The sequence below is a fragment of the Bos javanicus genome, chromosome 4 (assembly GCF_032452875.1).
Source record: "Bos javanicus breed banteng chromosome 4, ARS-OSU_banteng_1.0, whole genome shotgun sequence".
Taxonomy (NCBI): Eukaryota; Metazoa; Chordata; class Mammalia; order Artiodactyla; family Bovidae; genus Bos; species Bos javanicus.
In genome coordinates, this window is record NC_083871.1 from 113731235 (window position 1) to 113744302 (window position 13068).

General features: G+C 41.2%; 1 protein-coding gene across 1 annotated transcript in view; it reads right to left on the reverse strand.

The window, feature by feature from the left end:
* The window catches only part of LOC133246619 (GTPase IMAP family member 7-like), a 39021-nt gene extending 36183 nt beyond the window's left edge, over positions 1 to 2838 (reverse strand). The window contains exon 1 of the mRNA XM_061415107.1: positions 2755 to 2838. The gene's annotated coding sequence lies outside the window, so the exon portion shown is untranslated. The remainder of the gene's footprint in view (positions 1 to 2754) is intronic.
* Between the last annotated feature and the right edge of the window lie 10230 nt (positions 2839 to 13068).

The following is a 13068-nucleotide window of genomic DNA, read 5'->3' on the forward strand; positions in this document are numbered from 1 at the left end:
TGGGGTCACTAACGTGTCTTAAAGGAAAACCACAGGTTTCTAGGTAACGTTATCACAACAGACACTGGCTAGAAAGTTCACTGTTAAGACAAGGTCAGCCCCTCCTAACAAAAGAGTAAATGTACAGTACATTACCCATCCCACAGCCTCTGCCAACCACCATTCCACTCACTGATTCTGTGACTTTGCCTAATTTGTATATAAGTGGATTCATACAGTATTTGTATTTATGTGACTGGTTTATTCAACTAAAGAATAATGTTCTCACATTTCATCCATATTGTCTCATAATGGCATGATTTCCTTCTTTTTTAAGGCTGAATAATATTCCACTGCCTGTCAATACCACACTTTAATCCACTCATCTGTCAATGGACATTCAGGTTGTTTCCACCTCTTGGCTAGTATTGGCTAGGTCTTGGCTAGTATTGCAAGCTGCCACTTGGAACAGTGCTGCAATGAACATGGAAGTGCTAATATTTCTTCAAGATCCAGTTTTCAATTTTTTTGGATAAATGCCCAGGAGTGGAATTGTTGTATCATATAGTACTTCTAACTTTAAGTTTTTGAGGCACCTCCAGACTGTTTTGTGGTTAGATCTCATCTTAAGTAGTCTTACCACAATAAAATAAAATTTAAAAATTTGAAAACTATGATGGTTTATGTAGTGGTTATAGGAATGACTATAAAACCATAGGCCTGTGAGACAAACAGATCACAATACTATGTAATATTGGGTTGGCAAAGAAGTTTGTTTGGGTTTTTCTGTAAGTATGGAAATCCTCCAATGAACTTTTTGGCTAATAGAAAACAGAAAGTTATCATGATGAAAAAAAAAAAAAATCCCAATGCATCAACTGGGCAAACACCACTCAAAATATGAAAAAGGAAGAAGTTAAGCAAAATTTGTGTGTACACCTACACACATGTACACGTGCATCTCTCTCCACATACATGTATATGATACATAAAATGGAACCAAATTACAGAGGCCATAACCAAAAGTAGAGAACACTTTCGTAAGTGTTTTAGACTATGAAACATTATAATAAGAACACAAACTCAAAAACACAAAGTTCCAAGAGGAGATGGTAGAACAAAGAAAGAGAAGAAACTACAAACTTGAAGAAACAAAGTGAAGACAAAAGGTATTATCATTACAGGATCCATCAAAGAGTTAGAAGCAAAGTGGTCAGAAAACATATAAGTCAAAAATAGATGTCTTATTAATAGGAAAAGCTTAATAATAAACACAACAGATACAAATCTGAAAGGCTAGAAGATACAACAGTTAGAGAAAAACTAAAACATGAGTAGAACCGACCATAAATTCTACTTAAAAAGGACTGGTGTTGCTAGAGTAAACAAATCAATAAATACAACTGAGGAAGCATAATCTAATAACTTCTCTGAAATGGGAAAAATATCCCAAACTAAAATCTAACTCTCTAGAGAAAAAGAGCACAGTTCATTCCTGGGAAACTTGATACAGAATATTCAATATTGAATTTTCATCTGATATAACATATCACATTCCAAGCACAAAGAAGAAATTCTTAAGTTATCCAAGAAAAATGCAAATGAGGAACTGTGAAAGGGGGTCAGGCTAGCTTCACAATTTTCTATAATCAACATAGAAACAGTAGCACTGGTGGTTTCACAATAGAATGTTAATATTCTACACCTGAAAAAAGTAAAAATAATACATAGCAAAAAGTGGGAGGTTGGAGAGAGGAGATGGAAAAATATCTGCAGCTTTTTCTTTGTATAACGTCTAAACGGAAACCACTTAGTGTTTTGCATAAATTCTTAATCCTTGAAACTTCTTTCTGGAATAAATAAATCATCAACTTACCAAGGACCAAGGTCTGGCTCTGAATATAAATGTGTGTGTGGTACAAACTAAGGATGAGCTATAGCTTGCCCTGTTCCTTTTGAGTTACATTTGCTTCCAGAATATGCATGTGAAACTGGACATATTTTCAAGAAAAAGAAGTTGATTATCACTTAGTATAAATCATTTATTAGAGTTGCATTTATTACTCTTAAACAGGAGTTGGCAAATTTGAAGAGGGCCAGCAGTTAGACTTTTGCAGTCACAGCCTCTCAGCCCTGGTTGGAACACAAAAGCAACCTCAGATCACAGTAAACTCGTAAATGGATTAGATAACTGTGTTACACTGAAACAGGTGGCAGGCTGTATATGACCCATGGAAGGTAGGTAGTTTGTGCACTCTTGCTCCAGAGGAGAATCTTGTGTGTATTGTGCCATCAAAAAAAATTTTTTTAAGTGTTAAATGTTCTAAAAACACAAACTTTTGTCTACCTTTTGTGATAAATGTTCATCACTAAAATAGGGGCACATTGTTGAAATAACATAGAGACAAGTTTGTGACTAGAATAAAAATTATATATAGTCCCACCCCTAAATTAGAGGCTATTTTACATGAAAATCTTTCCTTCTTTTTGTGTGTCTTGTTTTTCTAGTGGTAACATATTAATGATTTTATATCTTGACTCTTATACATAACATTATATCATAGAGAATATTGAGAACAACTAAAACTTTTATAAGCATGAAAAAGGCCTGTCCTATTAAATATGAGATGTATGGCATCACATGAATAAATCCCTCAGCTTCCCCTCCTACAACCTTTCCACTCCCATGCGGGCGGCCCTGTCTATTCCTCTTCCATCTGCCCCTTCCCGTAGCCCTCTCATAAGCTCCATTGGCCTTGTCTTGGCCAGTCTCACCTTCTCTGGCAGAAGTGGTGAGATCTCAGCTCCTCTCCAGGAAAGCTACCCGATCTGGTATTTGCTTTATTTGAAGAAAATTGTGTTTTCTACTCCTGCAGTCTCTGACCACAGGAAGGTGAGGCTGGGTGGAGTGAAGACTACATTTTGTGGTTAAATAGAAACAGAAAGCATTTCCCAGTAATTTGCTTGGTGCTTCAGTGTTGCTCTCTGAAACCTTTACCCCCATGCACCTGCTGAACCACTAAGATTCCAAAATCTTAGCCATTGCTTTGGATTATAGCCCTGACTCCAGAAAGCCCTGTGAAATGGTCCCAATTTTTTTTTTAAATCACAATTAGCATTGATTTATAATTTTTGTTACTTTCAGGTGTACAGCAAATATATATATATATATATATATATATATATATATATATGTATCTTCGAGGATGGTTGGATGTCATCACTGACTCGATGGACACGAGTTTCAGCAAGCTCTAGGAGTTGGTGATGGACAAGAAAGCCATGGTGTGCTGCACGCATGGAGTCGCAAAGAGTCGGACACGACTGAGCAACTGAACTGAACTGAACTGGTGACTCAGAGATAAAGAATCCACCTGCCAATGCAGGAGACATGGATTCAATCCCTGGGTTGGAAAGATCCTCTGGAGAAGAAATAAAAACCCACTCCAGTGGTAAAGAAACTGCCTGCCAGTGCAGGAGACGTAAGAGATGTGGGTTTGATCCCTGCATTGGAAAGATCCACTGGAGGAGGTCACTGCAACCCACTCCAGTATTCTTGCCTGGAGAATCCCATGGACAGAGGAGTCTGGTGGGCTACAGTCCATAGGGTTGCACAGAGTTGCATATGACTTAGCAAATAAACAACAGAATATATATATATATATATATATATATTCAGATTCTTTTCCATTATAGGTTATTATAAAATATTGAATGTAGTTTACTATACTATGCAGTAGGTCCTTGCTGTTTATCTATTTCATATACAGTAGCTTGTATCTGTTAACCCCAAAGTCATATTTTATCCCTCCTCACTTCCTCTCCCCTTTAATAACCATTAGTTTGTTTTCTATGTCTGTGAGTCTATTTATGTTTTGTAAGTAAGTTCATTTGTATTTTAGGTTTCACATATAAGTGATATTAATATTCATTTTTCTCTGACTTACTTCACTTCATATGATAATTTTTAGCTCCATCCATGTTTCTGCAAATGGCTTTATTCTTTTCTACTGCTGAGTAATATTCTATTGTGTGTGTGTGCATATATATATATCACATTTTCTTAAACCATTCATCTGTTGATGAACATTTAGGTTGTTTCCATGTCTTGCCTATTATAAATAATGCTGCTATGAACACAGGGATGCACATATCTTTTTGATTTAACATTTTTATATTTTCCAGATATATGCCCAGGAGTGGGAGTGCTGGTTCACATGACACATCTATTTTTAGTTTTCTGAGGAACCTCCATACGCTTTTCCATTCAGGCTGTACCAATTTACATTCCCAACAACAGTGTAGGGTTCCCTTTGCTCCACACCCTCTCCAGCATTTGTCATTTGTAGACTTTTTGAAGATGGTGAAATGGCCCAAATTCTGCTCAGTATAGTATCTGCTGTCGTCTGCCACTGAGATCCACCCCCACCACAGTTTCAGGACTGAAGCCTCCAGTCTCCCTGCTGACAGGAGTGTTCAGTTCAGTCGCTCTTCGCCTTTTCATACTGTTCATGGGATTCTCAAGGCAAGAATACTGAAGTGGTTTGCTGCCAGGAGCCGGCGAGAGACATTCCACTCGTGACAAAGGTCATGAGGAAGGAGGCTCGGCATACGCAAAGGCGGGATCGAGTCTCAGGAGTCCCCCTGGATATTCTCGAGCATCTACCCCCAAAAAACCAGAGTCTGCCTACTTTATTGCTTTGTGCTCTCACCTCTGACTTTACTGGAGGCTGTCCCCCACCACCATCTTGCTCTCTCTGTCAAAGAGTTAACTTAGAGCTCCAATTAATAAAGTTCCTGGGCAACTAGGAGTGTTTAAATCCAAACCCCTCAGGTAGCTCTCTAACTCGCCTGACAAGTTTACCCGGACTCCTACAGCTATGCATACGATTGTTTACTGTCTCCCAGCCTCGAGGGGCACGGGAAGCTTAAGATATTCAAATAGCTTAGAGCCTCTCAGAGAGTTAGAAACTGTCAGAATAAAACTAGTAAAAGATTTCATTGATGAGCCAATGCTTGCTGCCAAGTTTTCACATCCCCTGTATTGTATCCTTGAATGTGTATTAATTAATATAGTTGGTATGTAGAAAAAATATAGGTAGTGGCCTTGGTGTTAGCAACTTTAGACCTTTAAGGTAATAAATTCTTTCCTTTGTTGTAAACCCATTACACATCCGCCTATAGGAATGCAATTTTATCTAACACCTTCAGAAGATGGTGCCAAACCTTAAAATAATTACTCTTAGAGAAAATAAGTCTTTGTCAAGAGTCATAAAATGTTAATAGGCCTTCTGGCCAGAAGATGATGTAAATCACCTAAACCATTTGTATACGATAAATTTGCAGGAAAGAAACCCTGGTTTTTGATAAGGATCAAAGACTGCTGACTTTGCATCCCCTATTATCCTCTATGTGTAACTTAGGCTATATAAGCCCCTGTTGAAAATAATACGGGCCTTGCTCGCCAAAGCTTGGTCTCCCCATGTCATTCTTCCCCTCAATTTCCAGCTGAGTCTCCATCTGGAGCGTGGAAATCCTCTGCGACCATTTATTTGACTGGGCTTCTAAGACCTACTCAAGAAAGTGTCTAAGGTGGGGCACCTTCCGCTATTCGAGTGGGCGCCTGCGGCCTCCGTGGTCAGAGCTAACCTGGTGTCACAGGTTATATTGATTTTCCGCGTAAACCAAGCTACTCAGCTTCTTTTCTCCACTGAATTTTCCTACTGAGCTATCCTCATTCTATTACTCTTTATATCTCTAATTAACATTTGAATAGGTCGCCGAAGTCGTCTTTCCTTTGAATACCCTGGATCAGCCGGGGCTGGACCTTGGCAGTTTGCCATTCCCTTCTCCAGTGGACCATGTTTTGTCAGAACTCTCCAACATGACCAGTCCTTTTTGGGTGGCCCTACACAGCGTGGCTTATAGCTTCATTGAGTTAGACAAGGCTGAGATTCATGTGATGAGCTTGGTTAGTTTTCTGTGATTGTGGTTTTCATTCTGTCTGCCCTCTGATGGAGACAGCTAAGAGGCTTGTGGAAGCTCCCTGATGGGAGAGACTGACTCTGGGGCAATCTGGGTCTTTTTCTTATGGGCCAGCCGGCACCCTCCCACAGCCTTATGGCATCCCCTCAGGGTTATTCTCAGCTGAAGAGATTCCTCTCTTCCGAGATGGACCCCCCTACTCCCACAGCACTCACATTTTAGGACGGGTCCCTGCAGAGGCACAAGGATCCCAGTTTGGGACCCCTCTGCCTCACCCTCCAAGCTCCAGAACCAGGTGATGCGGTTGCAGCCTCTTGTGACTCATCACAGCTCAGCGTCTCCTTCCGCCCTGTCCTACATCCTTCAGGGTCGCACAGGTTTCCATCCCAAGAGCTCTCCTAAAGAAAGTTCACTCATGCAGCATTTTTATCTCAGAATCTGCTCCTGGTGAACTCAGCCAGTGACACCCGTGCAAGCACACAGTGTGATCTTCCTCCCCCAGTTGAGCAGGAAGCGGGGAAGACCTGGGGAGGTGGGGCCTGGCTTAGCATCCTGCGGACCCTGTTGTGGACTCTGTGGTGGAACGTAGGGCTTGAGGCATTTTCTGGTGACTGCATCCTTTGAGATTATTTTAGTCCTTCTGGAAGCTGGCTATCCTTACAAGTGTACTTTCATACTTCAGAACCAATGTCCCTATCTAGTATACAAAACCAAAGTTACAGAGGACTTAAAAAAAAAAAATCAGAATTGAATTAAATGCATTCGTATACCTAGGAAGGTGTACCGACAGTTTCATGATAGTTTTCTTTCCAGGCATGTTGCTTTTTTTTTTTTTATTCTGCGCTCATGTGTGTTCATCAGTAACTTTCTTCTTTTTGTTTTTAATCTTAAGTTGTTTGTGAAATATAGTATTAATAAAGGAAAGGGCTCATATAAATTTCAGTTCAGTTCAGTCTCTCAGTCGTGTCCAACTCTTTGCGACCCCATGAATTGCAGCACGCCAGGCCTCCCTGTTCATCACCAACTCCCAGAGTTCACTCAGACTCATGTCCATCGAGTCAGTGATGCCATCCAGCCATCTCATCCTCTACCGTCCCCTTCTCCTCCTGCCCCCAATCCCTCCCAGCATCAGAGTCTTTTCCAATGAGTCAACTCTTCGCATAAGGTGGCCAAAGTACTGGAGTTTCAGCTTCAGCATCATTCCTTCCAAAGAAATCCCAGGGCTGATCTCCTTCAGAATGGACTGGTTGGATCTCCTTGTAGTCCAAGGGACTCTCAGGAGTCTTCTCCAACACCACAGTTCAAAAGCATCAATTCTTCGGCACTCAGCCTTCTTCACAGTCCAACTCTCACATCCATACATGACCACAGGAAAAACCATAGCCTTGACTAGACGGACCTTTGTTGGCAAAGTAATGTCTCGCTTTTTTTTTTTTTTTAATTTAATTTTATTTTTAAACTTTACAATATTGTATTAGTTTTGCCAAATATCGAAATGAATCCGCCACAGGTATACCCGCGTTCCCCATCCTGAACCCTCCTCCCTCCTCCCTCGTCTACCCTCCCTCTGGGTCATCCCAGTGCACCAGCCCCAAGCATCCAGTACCGTGCATCGAACCTGGACTGGTGACTCGTTTCATACATGATATTATACATGTTTCAATGCTATTCTCCCAAATCTCCCCACCCTCTCCCTCTCCCACAGAGTCCATAAGACTGATCTATACATTGGTGTCTCTTTGCAGTCTCCTACACAGGGTTATTGTTACCATCTTTCTAAATTCCATATATATGCATTAGTATACTGTATTGGTGTTTTTCTTTCTGGCTTACTTCACTCTGTATAATAGGTTCCAGTTTCATCCATCTCATTAGAACTGATTGAAATGTACTGTTTGTAATGGCTGAGTAATACTCCATTGTGTATATGTACCACAGCTTTCTTATCCATTCATCTGCTGATGGACATCTAGGTTGCTTCCATGTCCTGGCTATTATAAACAGTGCTGCAATGAACATTGGGGTACACGTGTCTCTTTCAATTCTGGTTTCCTCAGTGTGTATGCCCAGCAGTGGGATTGCGGGATCATAAGGCAGTTTTGTTTCCAGTTTTTAAAGGAATCTCCACACTGTTCTCCATAGTGACTGTACTAGTTTGCATTCCCACCAACAGTGTAAGAGAGTTCCCTTTTCTCCACACCCTCTCCAGCATTTATTGCTTGTAGACTTTTGGATCGCAGTCGTTCTGACTGGCGTGAAATGGTACCTCATAGTGGTTTTGATTTGCATTTCTCTGATAATGAGTGATGTTGAGCATCTTTTCATGTGTTTGTTAGCCATCTGTATGTCTTCTTTGGAGAAATGTCTCTGCTTTTGAATATGCTATCTAGGTTGGTCATAGCTTTCCTTCCAAGGAGTAAGCGTCTTTAAATTTCATGGCTGCAGTCACCATCTGCACTGATTTTGGAGCCCAGAAAAATAAAGTCTGACACTGTTTCCACTGTTTCCCCATCTATTTCCCATGAAGTGATGGGACCAGATGCCATGATCTTCATTTTCTGAATGTTGAGCTTTAAGCCAACTTTTTCACTCTCCACTTTCACTTTCATCAAGAGGCTTTTTAGTTCCTCTTCACTTTCTGCCATGAGGGTGGTGTCATCTGCATATCTGAGGTTATTGATATTTCTCCCGGCAATCTTGATTCCAGCTTGTGCTTCTTCCAGCCCAGCGTTTCTCATGATGTACCCTGCATATAAGTTAAATAAGCAGGGTGACAATATACAGCCTTGACATACTCCTTTTCCTATTTGGAACAAGTCTGTTGTTCCATGTCCAGTTCTAACTGTTGCTTCCTGACCTGCATACAAATTTCTCAAGAGGCAGATCAGGTGGTCTGGTATTCCCATCTCTTTCAGACTTTTCCACAGTTTATTGTGATCCACACAGTCAAACGCTTTGGCATAGTCAGTAAAGCAGAAATAGATGTTTTTCTGGAACTCTCTTGCTTTATCTGTGATACAATGGATATTGGCAATTTGATCTTTGGTTCCTCTGCCTTTTCTAAAACCAGCTTGAACATCAGGAAGTTCACGGTTCACATATTGCTGAAGCCTGGCTTGGAGAATTTTGAGCATATAAATTTACAGCACACTAAATTTTCAGTTGTCACAAACTGAACACTCCCAAGTAACGAGCACTCAACTCAAGACACAGAATATTGTTGGCAAACCAAAACCCCTTATGCCCTCTATGGGTGACCTCTCACTGAACTTGTGATAGCGTAGATTAACATTAGCTGTTTTTCTACTTTATAGCAATGAAATCATGCATGAGGTATTCTGTTGTATCTGGCTTTTTTTTGCTTACCATTGTATTTTGAGATGTATCCATATTGTTATATGTAGCAATAAGTTGTGTATTTTCACTGCTGTATACTATTTCATTGTATGACTATAACCCAACATATTTAATTTGTAATATGAAGGTATTTATATAGTTAACCCCATTAATTTGGACCATACTGTTTTGCTTTTTCATTTTAAAAATCAGCTTTTTTCCCCCCAGATGTTTTACTTCTCAGGTTTTATTGGGGGTAAAATTGGCAAATTATAATTGTATATCTTTAACATATATACAACTTGATGGATTGATATGTACAATGTGAAATAGTCAACACAAGCTAATTGACATATCCATCACCTCACATAGTTAACATTTTCCTTCCTTCCTTTCTTTTCTTGTGGTGAGAGCATTGACACTATGTCCAGTGGTTTGCTATTCTGGATATCCTGCTATAAATACTGTGGACATTACCTTTGGTTGACAAGCACACATTTCTGTTGGCTATGAACCTTGTGGTAGAATGGTGAAGGTGGCCTGTGTGTAATATTCAGGTTTCTGAGATACTCCACAGTGTTTTCCAAAGTGGTTCTATTAATATTTATTGTTATTCAGTCCCTTGGTTGTGTCTGACTCTTTGCGACCCAAGGACTGCAGCACACAAAGCTTCCCTGTCCATCACCAACTCCCAGAGCTTGCTCAGACTCATGCCCATTGAATCAGTGATGCCATCCAACCATCTCATTTTCTGTTGTCCCCTTCTCCTGCTGCCTTCAATCTTTCCCAGTATCAGGGTCTTTTCCAGTGAGTCAGTTCTATTCATCAGGTGGCCAAAGTATTAAAGCTTCAGCTTCAACATCAGTCCTTCTAATGAATATTCAGGGTTGATTTCCTTTAGGATGGACTGATTTGATCTCTTTGCAGTCCAAGGGACTCTCAAGAATCTTATCCAAAACCACAGTTCAAAAGCAGCAACTCTTCAGCACTTAGCCTTCTGTATGGTCCAACTCTCACATCCATACACGACTACTGGAAAAACCATAGCTTTCACTAGACAGATCTTTGTTGGCAAAGTAATATCTCTGCTTTTTAATACACTGTCTAGGTTTGTCAAAGCTTTTCTTCCAAGGAGCAGGCATCTTTTATTTTTTATTTATTTATTTTTGTGTGTAATAAAGTTTTATTAAAGTATAAAGGAGACAGAGAAAGCTTCTGACACAGGCATCAGAAAGGGGAAGAAAGAGTACCTGCTTGCTAGTGTTAGCAGTGGAGTTATATACTCTCCAATGAATCCAAAGAATGTCTGGAGGTTGTAAAGACCTCACCAGACCTATTCCCATAATTTACATTTTAAGATAACAGAATTAGCCAGAAGGTTTAATCCAGAGACTGTCCTTAGGCAGAATACATTACTGTTATATAATCTTTGTAAAGACCAGACCTATTCCCATAATTTACATTTTAAGATAACAGAATTAGCCGGAAGGCTTAATCCAGAGACTGTCCTCAAGCAGGATATTTTATTGTTATATAATCCTAAGGGATGTAGAGGGAAAAAAAGGTTTGTCCTTTCTTCCTCCTTGAGAATTCCAGACCCCTCTCTCCTTGGGGACCCCTAGATTTCTTATCAACATGCCTAGGTAATGACTCTCATTCCCCCCTTTTCTTTTAGGAGAATTATGTTGCCAAGGGAAAGGGGCATCGTTTTCATTCCATAACTACTTCCTGTTGTTTAGGAGTGTAATCCCTAAATTGTTGAGGCAACATATTCTCCTAACACTCATATTGAGGGTCTCTGACCCAGGGGGCCCAAGTAATAGTTGGAGGAGGCTGTGGCACTCATAGGAGCTTGGACAATCATTTGTAACTTAAAAGCTTTTAGATGGTTAGAAAACCCCATTATACAGTTACAGACGTAAGGCAAAATAGTCATTAAACCAAGTTAAAATCAAAATGAAAAGTCACATTATGTCCGTAGTTACATCAGTCCATCTTAAGGTTGTTAGATGTCATCAGTTCAAGAAGAGGCATCACATACGATTGTTGTTGAAGGTATTTGCAGACTTGGAGAAAGTCTTTTCCTTGAAGTGGAGATGTCCACCACGGGGAGCCTTCCACTGACAGAGGGGAGCACTCCACAGACCCAGCAGTTAGACTGATTGTGGAATTCAGCGTAGGAGTGAGCCCAGGACAGGAGGGCATTGTTTTGAATATCAAACGGCAGACTCAGGATTTTTGGAGTCAGCAGAAGTAGGCTCTCATAGATTATCAGGCCCATCTTTTGGCTCATCCAGTTCAGTTCAGTTCAGTCGCTCAGTTGTGTCCGACTCTGCGACCCCACGAATCGCAGCACACCAGCCTTCCCTGTCCATCACCAATTCCCGGAGTTCACTCAGACCCACATCCATCGAGTTGGTGATGCCATCCAGCCATCTCATCCCCTGTCATCCCCTTCTCCTCCTGCCCCCAATCCCTCCCAGCATCAGAGTCTTTTCCAATTAGTCAACCCTTCGCATGAGGTGGCCAAAGTATTGGAGTTTCAGCTTCAGCATCATTCCTTCCAAAGAAATCCCAGGGCTGATCTCCTTCAGAATGGACTGGGTGGATCTCATTGCAGTCCAAGGGACTCTCAAGAGTCTTCTCCAACACCACAGTTCAAAAGTATCAATTCTTTGGTGCTCAGCTTTCTTTACAGTCCAACTCTCACATCCATACACGACCACTGGAAAAACCATAGCCTTGACTAGACGGACCTTTGTTGGCAAGGTAATGTCTCTGCTTTTGAATACGCTATCTAGTTTGGTCATAACTTTCCTTCCAAGGAGTAAGTGTCTTTTAATTTCATGGCTGCAGTCGCCAATGCAGTGATTTTGGAGCCCCCCAAAATAAAGTCTGACACTGTTTCCACTGTTTCCCCATCTATTTCCCATGAAGTGATGGGACCGGATGCCATGATCTTCATTTTCTGAATGTTGAGCTTTAAGCCAACTTTTTCACTCTCCTCTTTCACTTTCATCAAGAGGCTTTTTAGTTCCTCTTCACTTTCTGCCATAAGGATGGTGTCATCTGCATATCTGAGGTTATTGATATTTCTCCCAGCAATCTTGATTCCAGCTTGTGCTTCTTCCAGCCCAGCGTTTCTCATGATGTACCCTGCATATAAGTTAAATAAGCAGGGTGACAATATACAGCCTTGATATACTCCTTTTCCTATTTGGAACAAGTCTGTTGTTCCATGTCCAGTTCTAACTATTGCTTCCTGACCTGCATACAGGTTTCTCAAGAGGCAGGTCAGGTGGTCTGGTATTCCCATCTCTTGAAGAATTTTCCACAGTTTATTGTGATCCACACAGTCAAAGGCTTTGGCATAGTCAATAAAGCAGATTGGCTCGTCCAGACAGTCCCATTATGGAAGTGGATCGGGAAGAAAATGGGCCAGGGGCTTCAGTAAGCACGGAGTAAGTTGCCCCAGTATCTAAAAGGAAATCAATGGATTGCCCCCCCCCCCCCCCCCCCCCCCGCCACACACACACACAGTTATTGATACCCGGGGTTCCTCAGGTGTAATTAGGACAGGAGCTTGCGTGGGGCCCCCCAAGCACCTTCAGTCCTGGTTGTCTTGAGAGTCCGACCCCTGAAACCTACGCCTCTAGGGGCAGTCTCTCTTCCAGTGTGGTCCTTTGCAGACCGGACATGGAGCTGGGGATGGCTTAGATGCCTGAGGGCAATTTCACTTGAGATGCCTCTCCTTTCCACAGCAATAGC